At 41.3% G+C, this 15,537-nt stretch overlaps 1 long non-coding RNA gene across 1 annotated transcript in view; it reads right to left on the bottom strand.

The window, feature by feature from the left end:
• Window positions 1-11,655: 11,655 nt before the first annotated feature.
• LOC145408033 (uncharacterized) overlaps window positions 11,656-15,537 on the bottom strand; it is a 257,409-nt gene continuing 253,527 nt past the window's right edge. Inside the window, exon 2 of the long non-coding RNA XR_013898848.1 lies at window positions 11,656-14,144. This is a non-coding gene — a long non-coding RNA (uncharacterized LOC145408033). The remainder of the gene's footprint in view (window positions 14,145-15,537) is intronic.

Genomic DNA, 15,537 nt, shown 5'->3' with positions numbered 1-15,537 from the left:
TATTGAGATAAGACAAGGCTTTTTTTTTCTGAAGGGGTGAGTAATTAAAAAAGATTAAGGTGAACCGGGTATACCCATGATGTAGGGCGTGAAATTTGCTTGATCTCTCCCTCCAACGCCCACCTTTCTGTTTTTTTTCTTTATAATTTTTTTCTTAATTGCAAGGGTGGGCGTGGGCGGGATGGGCTAATAAGCAACCTTGGGCTTATTCCACGCCCATTTTACCTCGTGGCACTACCTGGTCCAAATTCCACCGTGTTCCAAGCGTTTGATACTTGCCATAGCGAAGTGTTTTAAGAAATGTCACCAAACCAAAGAAGTGTGGAAGATTGTCGAGATTAGTGACGTGAACAACCCGCATGACCGTATACTAAACAACACCATCCATAGATAACAGATCTGGAATTGTGAGGAAGCTGTTAACACCTGTGAGTTTGTTGTGACTTATTAACGTAGGGTAGTGATTTTAACTTGAAAAATTGGTGTGACTGAGTGGCGTATTGAACTCTAACTTGGAGATTTAGTGCCAAAGAAGTGGAATTGTGTGTTTCAGAATGTGGCGTTTTTAAGCATGACTTGTAGAACCGTGCCAAAGATTAATGTTGCATCATCCACGAACTCATCCTTGAAACAGTGAACAAAATACAAATATGGCGCCCCAAATTTTTTTGCAAGTTTTTTTGTTTTTTTTACTGAATTTTCAGATATGAAAAAAATATAAAAGTATTAGAGAAAGTGATCAGTAGTTATCAAATTTCTTACTGAAAGGAAATATACAGTATGTATACCGGTATATGGCGTCCACGATTTGAGTAAGTTTTATGAATTTTCAACTGCTACTATGAAATTCAAAAAAAAAAAAAAAAAAAAAAAAAAAGTGAACAGTCACCAAATTTCACGTTGGAAAGAAAATCAAATATGGCGCCCACATTTTTCGAATACTTCATAAAATTCCAGTTAAAAAAAATGATCAGTAGTCATGTAGGTTCGTATGTTGATAGTACGTAAAAGGACATTAAATCGCAGGAATGAAGGTAGCTAAAAAGACAAACATCCAAGAGAACAGTGTTGAGTCTTACCAGAGATTTTTTTATTTTTTTATTAAGGAGCTTTGACATAGATACCACGATATGCGTATGCCTGAATGGTGAATAGAGTGTTGTAGAAGACATAGTGAAGTGTTCGTATGGTGCATGCGTGAAATTTAATGTTAAGGGAGAGTTTGAAAAGAAAAGTAACAGTGATCATAATAAACAACGAAGTTACTGTGAAGGTTTCGAGTGGATGCGAAACAGAAAATGCAAATAAAATGAAAAAAGTAATGTTGTGAGACCGAGTTCGACAAAAGTTAATGGTAATGGTGATAAGCACATATGAATGATTTCCAGCTGATACGAAGATTAAAAAATATATATATAAAAAACATTGTGATGGAATGATAATGTAGTTGAAGAAATTACTGCCATAGAAAGTGTTTGAAAAAAAAAAAAGTATCAGATATTTAGCCATCATGATGTAAGATATATCAGGAATGTTTTCCAGCTGATTGAAAAAGAAAAAAAGAAAAAGGAAAGCAATATATAGTGATGCAGGTTGTAATGTACTGTACATGGATGAAACTTTTTGTCGAGAGAGAGTTTGAATAAGGGTTGATTATCATGACACGGATATGATTAATGTTTTCCATGGATACAAAGAAGAAAGAAAGAAAGAGCTATTGTTTGTCAGAGCTTGAAGAAAGGTTAATTATCGTGACACCAAAGATTCCAGAAGTGTTTTCCATCCAGTGAAAAAAATAAGCAAAAAAGAATAAAGTGAGGAGTTGATAAAAAGTTCAGCATAATGGAGACAAAGATAAAGTGAAAGTTTTCCAGCAGGTATGAAAAATTAAACAGAGAAATAAATACTCGTTTGTAATGTGCATAGATGAAATTATTGCTCGAGGTAGACCTGTAAAAAAAAAAAAAAGTGATCATCATGACAGCACAAATACAGTGAAGGTTTGCAGCCGATGCGAAAAAAAAGAGCCAGAGAAATAAAATCGAGTTACATCTCTAGAAAATACGGAATACGAGGGAGCGTGAACACGAAAAGGAAAATAAAAGTGAAAATACGAACTACTAGAAAGGAACCGGTGCAGAAGACTAGCGCTGTTGCTCAAGTCTAGAAAAACAGAAAAGAAGAAAAAGTGAAAATGTATCCTGCGTTTGTTTATGGACTCGACCGTCAGTTGTGGCTTCCTTGGGCTGTATTTTCGTCGACTTGGGAAAATTTCGTAACACTTCTTCCTTAGCGATTCATTACACAGAGCCAGACTTTTTTTTTTTATTGTTTATTTATTTTTTTGCGGTAATGAAATGCGTTGAGTAAAGAATGTTCAACATACCTTATACCCATTTGGACGGTTTTGCACATAACATTTAATATCTACAAGGGTAGTGTTGATGCTAGTCATATCTGAATTGAGAAGCTTCAGGCGGGATTTTTTTTTTTTTTTTTGGAGGGGGGGGGAGGGGTGATAGGGAAAATTAATCGCCAAGGAAGAGATGCTACGAAATCTCTCTCCTATGCCAACGAGAATACGGCTCCTCGTCCTACCCACGTATAGAGTTTGCTGGAGGGATTTATGATTTTGTATATATCGACCTAGACACACCAAACAAGACGATTTTTTTTTTCATTCAGCTCTAAAATGACACAACCTACCCAAACTAGATTTTTTTTTTCTGACAATATAATGACGCACAACATCCAAACAAGACGATTTGTTTTTTTCCTGTCAGCAAAAATTTAGGTGCCATTATACTGTATTTGTACCAGTATAGCGCACAACACACCCAAGCGAGACGATTTTTTCTTCACACCAACACAGCGCACAATACACACAAGCGAGACGATTTTTTCTTTACGCCAACATAGCGCATAGTACACACAAGCAAGACGATTTTTTTTTTTTTTCTCACAATACAAACCAGGTGATTAAAACCGCCCTTCTGCTTTTACCCAACTCATCCAGACGTACTTCCACCGCCAATATTCACATTTTTTTTTTCTTTTAAGCACTCAATATTGTTCATAACACACCAGTCCAGACGGTATTTTTCCAAGCAATAAAAAAAGTAATGAATGTTCAGCACGCCTTATACTTTCACGCACATGGTACCAAAGAAGACGATTTTTTTTTTCAGTAGTATGACTCACACCAAACCAAACCAGACGATTTTATTCCAAGCAATAAAAATGTGACTATGAAATTCAGCATACTTTCTCCTGTCAGACCGCACAGCAAACAAACCAAACTTTTTCTTTCCCTTAAGCATCAATTCACTCCACACCAAGCAAGACCATTTTTTCCAACACAGCACACCAAAGAAGACCACTTTCCAAAGCAATAATATCTAATGAATATCCAGTAAAACATGTACTATCACCGCCAGAATGCACAACATACCAAAGCAAACTACTTTTTAAGCAGAAAAAAGGATCCATCACACCAGGCCACAAGGTTTCTTTTTCCCAAACAAAAACAGAAAATGCAACCAGTGTTTATTTTACCTTACACCATTGCTTTTGCCGACGCATAACTTAGCCAATCAAAACCTTTTTTTTATTATTATTTTTTTTCCGGGCTGTAAAAATTAATATCAACACCATACCAGAACGCTTTTCCGTCAAGGGTCAAGAAATCTATTGAATTTTCATCTTACCTAACACTTTCACCGACATCAGAAACCACAAACCAAAGAAGGCAAATTTCTAGCAGTAAATATGCTTCACAACACAGCAGGCAGATAGTTTCCAACCCGTAAAAAAAAAAAAAAAAAAAGATTCACAACACAGATTCAGGCTATTTTTTCTTCAAGCAGTGATTATGACCAGCTTCACCAACATGAGAAGTTGAATGTAATGAACGTTTCTTGGTACGTAGACAAGAAGAGGTGTGGCTTTCTTTAAGGTAATCGACGGAAGCTAGCAATTCGGGAGAGTTGTGCTATATCAGGAGAGTTATACCGATGCTTGACTAGACATTTAGAAATAAATCAAGATAGATAAGCCTAGTGTGATCGGATATTTATCCAGATATGCCATGAAGAGAGAAGCATTTTTGGATCAGGTATGTGAATCAAGAGAGAGAAGCAGTTGGATCAGTCAAATACAATCTTACCATCAAGAGAAGGAGTCATAGAAGACAGACATTAATTCACCATCAAGGGAGAGAGTGAAGCAGAGTTGGATTACGGTGAAAAAGGAATCAACCACCGAGAGAGAAGAGAGTGAACGGAGTGTGACCTTAACCATCCATTAGGAGAGTTACTCAGCGCCGGGCCAGACGGACCTAGAGTAAAGCAGACATCAGGAGTTGTATCAAGGTCATTCGTAAACCAGTCACGAGGAGAGTTACCTGTCATAAACCAGGCATAAGGAGAATTACATGAACATGGACATTCATTTCAGTCACAAAGCTGGCCTAGGTGAGTTACATCATGTTGGACTGGTCAGATTCTAGACATAAACCAGTCATCAGGAGAGTTGTATCGTTCTGAACCCGTCAGACATTAGCAGCAATAAGGAGAGTCATACCATGCAAGACTGATCAGACATACATAAAGGAGCCATCATTAGTTAACATATTGCTGAACCACTTACATTCAGACATAAACCAGCCATCAGGAGAGTTACATCGTGCTGGACCAGAGATAAACAGCCATCAGGAGAGTTACATCAAGCTAGCTCAGTCAGACATAACCAGCCATCAGGAGAGTCACATCGTGCTGGACCAGACATATAAAAACTTGCCGTCAGGAGAGTTACACAGTGCTGCACCAATCAGACATACATAAACCAGCCACCAGAAGAGCTACATCGTGCTGGACCAATCACACATTCAGACAAAAACAGCCATCAGGAGAGTTACACCGTGCTAGACCAATCAGACATACAAAAACCATGGTGCATTAGTCAGATAACCATAAACCAGCCATCAGGAGAGTCACATCGTGCTGGACGAGGCATACAAAAACAAGCCGTCAGGAGAGTTACAGCGTGCAGGACCAATCAGACATAAAACCGGCCATCAGGAGAGTTACACAGTGCTGGACCAATCAGACATAAAACCAGCCATCAGGAGAGTTACACCGTGCTGGACCAATCAGACATACAAAAACCAGCCATCAGGAGAGTTACATTGTGCTGGACAGATCAGACATACAAAAACCAGCCACCAGGAGAGTTACATCGTGCTGGATAGAGCAGACATTCAGACTAAAACCAGCCATCAGGAGAGTTACACCGTGCTGGACATCAGACATACAAAAACCAGCCATCAGGAGAGTTACATCGTGCTGGACCAATCAGACATACAAAAACCAGCCATCAGGAGAGTTACATCGTGCTGAACCAATCAGACACACAAATACCAGCCATCAGGAGAGTTATACTGTGCTGGACAGATCAGACATTCTGACTAAAACCAGCCATCAGGAGAGTTGCACCGTGCTGGACCAATTAGACATAAAACCAGCCATCAGGAGAGTTACACCGTGCTGGACCAATTAGACATAAAACCAGCCATCAGGAGAGTTACACCGTGCTGGACCAGACATACAAAAGGCAGCCATCAGGAGAGTTACACCGTGCTGGACCAATCAGACATACAAAAACCAGCCATCAGGAGAGGTACACCGTGCTGGACAAGTCAGACATGAAACCAGTCATCAGGAGAGTTACACCGTGCTGGACTTATTAAACATGCAGACATTAAGTAGCCATCAGGAGAGTTATACTTTGCTGGACCAATCAGACATACAAAAGCCAGCCATCAGGAGAATTACACCGTGATGGACAGATCAGACATTCAGAGTAAAACCAGCCATCAGAAGAGTTACACCGTGCTGGACCAATCTGACACACAAAACTAGCCATCAGGAGAGTTACACCGTGCTGGACCAATCAGACATACAAAAAACCAGCCATTAGGAGAGTTACATCGTGCTGGACCAATCAGACACAAAACCAGCCATCAGGAGAGTTACATCGTGCTGGACCAATCAGACACAAAACCAGCCATCAGGAGAGTTACATCATGCTGGACCAATCAGACACAAAACCAGCCATCAGGAGAGTTACATCGTGCTGGACCAATCAGATATAAAACCAGCCATCGGGAGAGTTACATCATGCTGGACCAATCAGACATAAAACCAGCCATCGGGAGAGTTACATCATGCTGGACCAATCAGACACAAAACCAGCCATCAGGAGAGTTACATCATGCTGGACCAATCAGACATAAAACCAGCCATCAGGAGAGTTACATCATGCTGGACCAATCAGACATAAAACCAGCCATCAGGAGAGTTACATCATGCTGGACCAATCAGACATAAAACCAGCCATCAGGAGAGTTACATCATGCTGGACCAATCAGACATAAAACCAGCCATCAGGAGAGTTACATCATCCTGGACCAATCAGACATAAAACCAGCCATCAGGAGAGGTACACTGTGCTGGATCAAGGAAACATATCAAACCGACCATTAGGAGAGTTACATCATACTGAACCAAGCAGACATTCAGAGTAACCTGCCATCAGGAGAGTTACGCCATGCTAGACCAATCAGACATACAAAAATCGGCCATCAGGAGAGTTACATCGCGCTGGACCAGATATAAAAAAAACAGCCATCAGGAGAGTTACACCGTGCTAGACCAATCAGAATTAACAAAACCAGCCATCAGGAGAGTTACATCGTGCTGGACCAATCAGACATACAAAAACCAGCCATCAGGAGAGTTACATCGTGCTGGACCAATCAGACTTACATAAACCAGCCATCAGAAGAGTTACATCATGCTGGACCAATCAGTCATAAAACCAGCCATCAGGAGAGTTACACTGTGCTGGGCCAGTCAGCCATACATTTAACTAGCCATCAAGAAAGATACATCGAGCTGGATCAGTCAGACATACAGACAAACCAGCCAGCCGGAGAGTTAAATCGTCCTTAACCAAACATTTAGACATACCTTGAACCAGACATTTTTTGCATCATTCAGTCATAAATCACAAGGAAAGTGTAACAGAGTTGGATCAGACAGTCGTACGTAAACTAGTCTTAGAGGAGAGTTCCACCCCGTTGAACTTGACATGCACCATCTAACAAGAAAGATTAACAGAGCCGGATTAGACAGTCGGACATGCACCAGGCACAGGGAGAGTTAAATCGCTCATGACAGAGTTAAACAGCGCATTGAATCAGAGAGTAACATCAGTAGTCAGTGTACAAACAGCCAGGGACAAGAACAAGAATTCCAGCTTCGACCGAGATGTGAACTGTTTGACTTTGAAGTTTGCACTAAAAAGTGTCATAGAGCTGCTGGTAAGAGTAGTGAATCAGACTTTAACATCAGAAATAAGAGTCGCTGGTTATATTTAGCCAGCCATTTTAGACACGATCTTCATTGCCATCTTAGATGCGAAACGACGTGAAAGGATTGCTTGAGAGTTACTGACAAGCCTAGTGAATTAGAACATTTGATAGTGAACATAAAAGACGTGAACTGATTGACGTTTAAGTGTTCGGTAAGGCTTGAGGTGACGCCATCTGATTGGCCTGCAAGAGTTCATTAAGAATAGTTTTAGAGTTGTTGACACCCACACGCATCTCTCTGACATGTATAAGAAAACAGAACGATGGGGAGGAAGGAAAGCCACAATTAAGCTGACGTGTGTAGACTTAAAGTGGTCTCATGTGCCTGAAAGCCGATGAAATGGAGGATTATGAATATTTTTGTTCCACATGATGACAACGTTGCTAGTGAAGCAAAAATTCGAAGGATGTATGAAGGATTTATCTTTAGAATAATGTTTACCATGGAACTTTTAGAAGCGTTTATGTAAAGCTGTAGAGATTTTTTAAGTTGTGTTCTTACAGTCGTGCTCTCTCTTCATCTAAAAAGTTGCAACTGTGATTTAGTTATGCATGAGAAGAGAATGGTTTTACATTATTTTAAATGACTAGCTTTCGTATTCATCCTACGACTAAGTACGCACTTGCACCACCAATACCTGCACAAACACTGAACACTGACACCATCCACGTACAGCATCAGCACATCGAGTCACTCCATCATGCACTACAACATTCACTTATACGTCACAGAACATTGTTATTTCACCAAGTCACGTCCAACGGCGACACCCCACACTTAGAGTCAACTTTTCCATGCACAGGCACCTACAGGTATACTACCCTAGCGTGTTACCACAAACCTCACGCACACCTACACCCGCACAACCCTTTTCGCGTCTAGGCTACACACAGCCACATGCACACTGACAAGTAACACGCCAGTCACTCCCGAGTATGTCAGCCACTCACCACACTAAGAATACAGATTTAGCACCCAAGACAACAGAAACGGCCAAGCACCTACCCGAATAACAACACCATTTAGCTTCCAGGACATCACCAACACACTGAGATAGCACGAACATCCAGTCACCCCTCCAACCAGCGACACCACTTCAGCATCCAAGATAATACCAGTACAGTACACCAAGGCAACACCAGCACACCAAAACAATACCAATACACCAAGACAACACGAACACCCAAGAGCCTACAAGCACGTACCCGATTAGCAACACCATCTAGCACCCACGCGCATGCTACAACGATCAAGTGATAAAAACAACCAGCGGTGTAGGCCGTAAGTCCCCTTTCAGTAAGTCTTATTTCCTCCCTGTCTCTAGGAAAATAAGCCTTGATGAAACAAAGCCTTAGACCTGCAGCTGCTGGTGTAAGTCGGAGAAGGAGAAGAAGTAGTAGTGAAATAATAAAAAGTGAAGGATAAAGTGTATTTTTTTGATCGACTTTGCCTTCAACGGCGAGTCTAGGATCCAGAGTGAAACATATGAAGCAACGGAACAGGAAAAATTGAATCGTTCAAGAGCTTTTCGTATCCGGTCTGCAATTTAGTCAATTCCCCCCGTAACGAGACGGTCGGGGATGTACCGTCGGCATCGAAAGTCCTGTCGCATTTTCCTGGCTCTCTCCATGGGCTTGCAAAATTAGTCTCTTGCATCAGCGGCAACCAGCACTTCCCTGACCTCAGATACTTGTCATCAATGTCGTTTGCTTTGGACTCACTAGGCTAATACGCAGAATCCGTGGAGAGAGATGCAGAAGAGGACAGAATTTTTGTTGCAGATAGTACGTAACCTTCCAAACTAACAAACAGACGAAGCAAGACCCCCCAAGCAGAGCTATAAGTAAAGAAAAAAAAAATCCGTTTCGTTGGTTTCACAAGATGGTTTGGGATCATTGCCGGCGTGAATAGGATCCGATCGCACAAAGATTCCAATCGCACAGAACCTAAGAGCAATAGAGTTCCTAACTTCTTGATCTCATTTCCTCGTCCCCGCAGGAGCTTGGTCGTAGGAAGAGGAGGAATGGAGGAAATTTGAGAATGAGGGAGGTAGGGGGAGATACCGAAGTTGAGAGAGGTTGGGGGAAGAGGGAGAGAAAATTGAGAAATGAGATAGTTAGAGAAAGAGGTAGGAGGAGGTAGAAGGAAGAGATATGGAGAAAGAGGGAGGGAGGGAAAACGATAGAGAGGTGGAGGGAGGTAGGAGGAGGGAGGAAAAAAAATTGGGAGAGATGAAACTAAGGAAAGAGGCAGAGGATAAACAGAAGCTGGAGGAGAGAAAAAGGTGTAGGAGAAGAGGAAAATAGGATGAGGAAAAGAGATCGAGGAGAGGTAGAGAGAGGAAAGAGGAATGGAAAACTGGTAGAGAGAGGGGTAAGAAAATAGACATGGACAAGGTAAAAGGAGGTAATGGAAGGGAGAGAGATACCTGCTGAGGAGAGGTGAAGGAGGTAGGGAGAAAAGAAGATTGAGAAAGAGGGAGGCAGGGAAAGAGATAGAGGAAAGATGGAGGGAGGTAGGAGGAGGAGGAGGAGGAAGAGGAGGAGGTGGTGGGTTGACCGTCAGCTGAGATCTTCAAGGTCACAGTATTGATTCTTTCAGGCAAGGGAACGGGAAGGGGAGGGCGGAGAGAAGGAAATGAAAGAGCTAGATAGATAAGGGGGAGCACCATGAGGAGGAACTGCAGGTAAAAGAAGAGGGAGAGGAGGAGAAGGAGGGGGTAAGACAAGAGGAGAGGGAGTAGAAAGTATGTGAGTGGAAGAGAACTGAAGGAGGAGGAGGAGGGAAAAGAAGACCAGGAGGAGGAAATGATGGAAAGCATGAAAGGAAGGAGAAGAGAGGTACTTAATAAAAAAAAAAACTTGTTTGACTGGTAAAGCTGAGAGGATGAAAATGAATGCAGAAAAAAAAGAAAGGAAGCAGTGATCTCAAACCTGTACGACCAACGAAAGGGGTAGAAAAAAAAGCATCGTCCTTCCCATAATTACACCTGAATTAAGAAGCACAAACATTATGCTGTTACATATCTTATTACTCCATCCCGTTTTTATTAAGGTAAAGGCCCAGCGACAGTATAGGAGAGAGTAAGGGTGAGAGAGAGAGAGAGGGAGAGAAAGAGAGAGAGAGAGAGAGAGAGAGAGTGTGTGAATAATTCAATTTGTCCTAGAGGAGACAGACCGGCAGTAGGAGAAACACCAACAAATAACACCAAAAGGAGGTATGTTCTTCAAGGGTTAGTAGGCTCCCTGGCATGTTCTTCAGAGGGTTGTTTTGCTCTCAGAAGGTTCCATGTTATGTTCTCTCTAGTTATGTGTGAATACTTACGACACCTGAATGTTCTCTTGTGTGTTATTTCATGTTTTTTTTTTTTTACCTTGACGTAATTTGTTTAGATAACATGCAAGAGAGAATTGTGCCTGGAATGTGAGGTAGAAATTGAAGAAAAGAGAGTAAGAGGTAGAGGTAAAGAGGCACAGAGTCAGAGAAGAAGAGAGAGGCAGAGGTAGTGAGGCATAGAGGGTCGGCAGGGGAAGTTGAAGAAGAGAGAGATGGAGAGGAGGAGATTCAAGATAGGGAGTGGTGAGAGGAATTGAAGGAGGGAGAGAGAGAGAGAGAGAGAGAGAGTTATGACAAGTGAAGAGGTGCCAGGGATCCTCCATAGCCCACGAAAACGTACCCCCCTCTTTGCTCCTTTCAGTCCCCTCCACCTTCCCTTCCCCCTCAGTCCCCTCCCCTCTCTCCCCTTCAGCCCCCCTTTCATGCTTCCCCCTCCCCTCATTCCTCCCCCACCTTTTATCCCCCCTTTCCGCCCCCCGCCCTGCCCTCCCAATTCCGGCCGTCGGTGCTCCTGCTGCCGCTTGCTGGCTCATCTTTAAGAACGTTGCTTCCAGTGTTGCCAGACCCCGAGGCGGACACTCCCCTCCCATCACACAGGCAGGCACGCACGCAGTTTCGAATCCCCCCACCTACAGCCATCCTTTTGTATATTCTGAAGTGTTTTTAAGTTCTTTCTTTTGTAATTCATTGTCATAGGACCTTGAAATACTTATCTTTTTATGAATATGATTTTATTTTCACCCTCATGGATGCTTAAAATGACTCTCTGTCTCAAAATCTGTTTTGAAATTCACTCTGCATTAATCTGATTTCATAATACCTTCAAATATGGACTTGCCTCTTCAAAAGGTCAGAATGATAATGATGATGATGATGATAGTGATGACAATGACGACGACGACGATGATGGTAAATTGTAAAAAAAAAAAAAAAATGTACTATAGACCAGTAAGGGAGGGGAGGGATCGCCTGGCCTGGTAAAAAGAAAATAAATAAACCCTCTTTGTTATAGAATGGAAGGGTTGCCGTGTGTGACGTTTCATATAAAATACACTTCTTCCCAAAAACACCAAAAAAATATAAACTACAAATGAATAGTAAAATCCTATAAATCCATAACAGTGAGACAAGAAAAACTAAAAAAAAAAAAAATAATGTATAGTGTGATGAATGTGAGAGAGAAAGAGAGAGATTTAGTTGTGTGTTGTGAGGAAGAAGGTGGAAGAGAGAGAGTGTGTGTGAGAGTGAACAAGATATCAGCATCAGTAATAACGGAGAATAGGTAGGACAGAGAGAGAGAGAGCGAGAGAAAAAGAAGAGGAGAGAAAGGGAGAGAAGGAGGGAGAAAAGAGAAGACGGTTTTGAATAGTAGTGAAAGTGTAGTCATTAAAAAAAGGAAAAAAAAAAAAATGCTGCGTGAAAGGGTGTATGCAAGTGAGACATTAAACTGGTTGTGTGAGTGTGCAGAGAGATTAATAATGTAAGAAGAAGGAGGTGATGAAGAAGAAGAAGAGAAGAAGAAAAGGAGGAAGAAGAAAAAGAAGAAGAAGAGGAGGAGGAGGAAGAAGAAAAGGATGAGAAGAAAAAGAAATTTGGTAAAGTTTAAGATGAAGTATATATGATGACAAGTAGAAGATGATGAAGACGACGAAGAAGGAAATGAAGATATATTTAGTAGATGGAAAATTAAACACCAGAATATATGGAAGAAGAAGAGGCAGAAGGAGAAATTTAAAATAAGGAAAAGATCCAAGAAAGACGAATTTGTGAGGAAGTAAAAATAGAACGAAGAAGAAGAGAAAATGAAGAAGAAGAGAGAAGAGACTGAAAAACCAAGTGAATTACTGAAAGACACTTAAAAAAATGGGAGAGTGAGAGAGACCAAGAAAAGGAAGAAAGGTTTTAAAGAAAGGGCATAAAAAAAGAAAGAAACCAATCCTCCCTGAATCCAGTAAAAGACAAGACTTGGGGATCGATGGAGGCGAGAGGATGGAAGACGGAAAACAGCCTGATAAGGAAGAGAGGAGGAGGAGGAGGAGGAGGAAGGAGAAAAATAGGGAGAGGCATAAATGGCATCAAGATGTACAAGAAGAAGAAAAAGAAGAAAGGAGGAGGAGGAGAAGAAGAGAAGCAAAAATATATCAAGAAGAAGATTAAGAATTAAAAGAAGAGTAAAGGAGACGCTGGTATAACACCAAGAAGAAGAACAAGAGAAGAAGAAAAATATCAGAAGAAAAAGAAACAGCCTAAGTAGCAGCTGCAAGAAAAGAGGAAGAAATCATTCGAAGATGAAGAACATGAAAAAAGGAAATAAGAGGAAAAAGTATAAAGTGAGGCAGCAGGAAAAGGAGGAGGAGGAGGAGGAGAAAAAAAGAAGAAGAAGAAGAAGAATCGCAAGAAGAGGAACGAAAAATGTAAAAAAAGAGTCGCATGAAGAGGAAGAACAAACAGCATGAAGTAGAACGTTAGGAAAGAAGAAAAAAGATTGAATTATAACACCAAAATAAGGAAGAAAAACACATGGAAAGCAAGAAAAAGGAGAGGGAAAGAAAGAAGAAATGATGATGATGAAAGGAGAAGAAGAAGAAGAAGAAGAACAACAACAACAACAACAACAACAACAAAGAGGAAAAAGAAGAAAGACGAAGAAAAAGAAGACGAAGAAAAAGAAGAAGAAAAGAGCGGAAGAAGAAGAAACTGGTGCATAATGTGATGAAGAAGAGGAAGAATCATACGATGAAACATTGGGACGGAATAAACAGATATTACATAAGGAAGAAAAAAAAAGTAGAAGAAGGCACAGGAAGAAGAGGAACCAAAATAACGAGCAAAGAAGAAGAGCCTAAATGAGAAAACTAGTCGAACGTAAGACATTGGAAGCAAATTAGGAGAGAGAGAGAGAGAGAGAGAGAGAAAGAATGGAATGCGAGGAAGGGAAGAGAAACGGAACAGAAATAACAGAAGCTAAGGTAGAGATGCGGCAACTGTGTGTATGACGTCACTGTGCGCATGATGACGTAATCGCGGCAATCGATGGCCGGGCAGATGGCGGCGGCGGGGTCAGCTGGTTCGCCGCTGCCAGCTGCCATCAGGGGGCTTGGATGGCACGATAGATGGCACAGAGATAGAGAGATGACACAGCCAAAGATAGATGACAGAGATAGAGCATAGGTGGCAGGATGAATTATATGTGAATGACAAAGACGGAGAGGGTAGAAATATAAACGGCTGATAGATAGAGGAATGACAGATAGATAGATAGATAAGTGGTAGAGTTAGCACGGAAGGAATGAAAGGATAGGTACAGATATAGAGGGTAAATATTTGGATAATAGAGAGATGCAGAGATGATAGAGAGATAGAGATAAGTGACAGCTAGAGAGAGAGAGATTATCATAGGAGAATGGACAGATAGAATTAGGTAGATTGACGACTGACAAAGAGGATGAACAGGAGAGGAAAAGAGAACGAAGGAAAAGGAGAGAGAGAGAGAGAGAGAGAGAGAGAGAGAGAGAGAGAGAGAGGTGGATAGAGGGGCAGATATAGATAGAAATGGAGATAGTAGGAGGGAGAGGAGAGTGAAGGGAGGAGAGGTTGATAAAGGACGTAGGTAAGGGAGACTGAAACCTTAAATAGGATCTTGCATAATTAAAGACAAAGATGTGTTTAAGGATAATAAAGAAGTAATTTATTGAGAGAGAATTAAGATCTTAGAATTATGGAGAGAAAAGAAGGTAGACCGAGTTGGACTAGTTAGGCTTGAGTGAGATAACAGCCACCGCGAAAGGTAGTAAAGAAGACAAGGAGCGATTAGCCAGTGCTGGAACCTGAGACGGCTTGTGTGTGTGTGTGTGTGTGTGTGTGTGTGTGTGTGTGTGTGTGTGTGTGTGTGTGTGATAGTTACGTAGGGGCAAAAAAAAAAAAATCAACTATGCATTTTGTGGGTGATAAGGAAATGCGAGCGATTGATTAGTTATATTTTAAGGTCATTTCCACACTGATACCCCGCTGAAACACACATCCCCCTTCACCAGTACGCTTGAATATTATGTTACAATGTCGAATGGCTTTGACGTTGTAATTTAAGTGGCATTGTTGGTTTCCTAGCACCTCTTCCTCAGCGATTTATTTTGCACTGTATAACTCAGTATCATCTTGTATGTTATTAATGCGAGGGATGTCAAACTTAGAGTGGTTTAAATAGCATACAAGAGAAGCGGTGAATGCAGAATAATTCGCATAGGAAAAGGTGCCACGGAGCCTCACATACCACCTAGATTACTTCTTTGTCGCGTCTGCGGTAAAGGGATACTAATTTAGAATTCAGTTTCTCTGGGTGGAGTTTTGCAGGGAGGAGTGTCCATAGAATCGCAGAAAAGTAATTTTAAAAAATCCAAAATTCACAAGATCTCAGGGAAAAAATATTAATTGGTGAAATCTATACGGCTTCGAGGCTTATGGTAGTGTGTGTATTTTTTTTTTTTTTTTTTTTTTTTTTTTTTGGCATTCACCCCTGCGTACTCCACCCTGGGGCGCTGAGTACCTGAGAGTCGTATCCTCGTGGGCTTATGTGGCTCCCTTTTTCGCCTCTTCCTTGGTGATTATTATGCGTATTAACAGCCTAAGATATTCTGTTGTAAGTGGTGAAAAATTAAAATGTGAAAAAAAGAAATATGCAAGAGAATATCCAGGAGTAACACGCCTGAATAAACTGGTAAGGAAGTGAGAGAGAGGGGGGGTACGGAGGCCCCTAAGCCCACGAGGATGC

This window comes from Coenobita brevimanus, chromosome 75 (genome assembly GCF_032717465.1).
Source record: "Coenobita brevimanus isolate Jiangsu-jjx chromosome 75, ASM3271746v2, whole genome shotgun sequence".
Taxonomy (NCBI): Eukaryota; Metazoa; Arthropoda; class Malacostraca; order Decapoda; family Coenobitidae; genus Coenobita; species Coenobita brevimanus.
The sequence above is the reverse complement of the archived record's forward strand: the minus strand, read 5'-3'. Positions and strand labels throughout refer to the sequence as shown.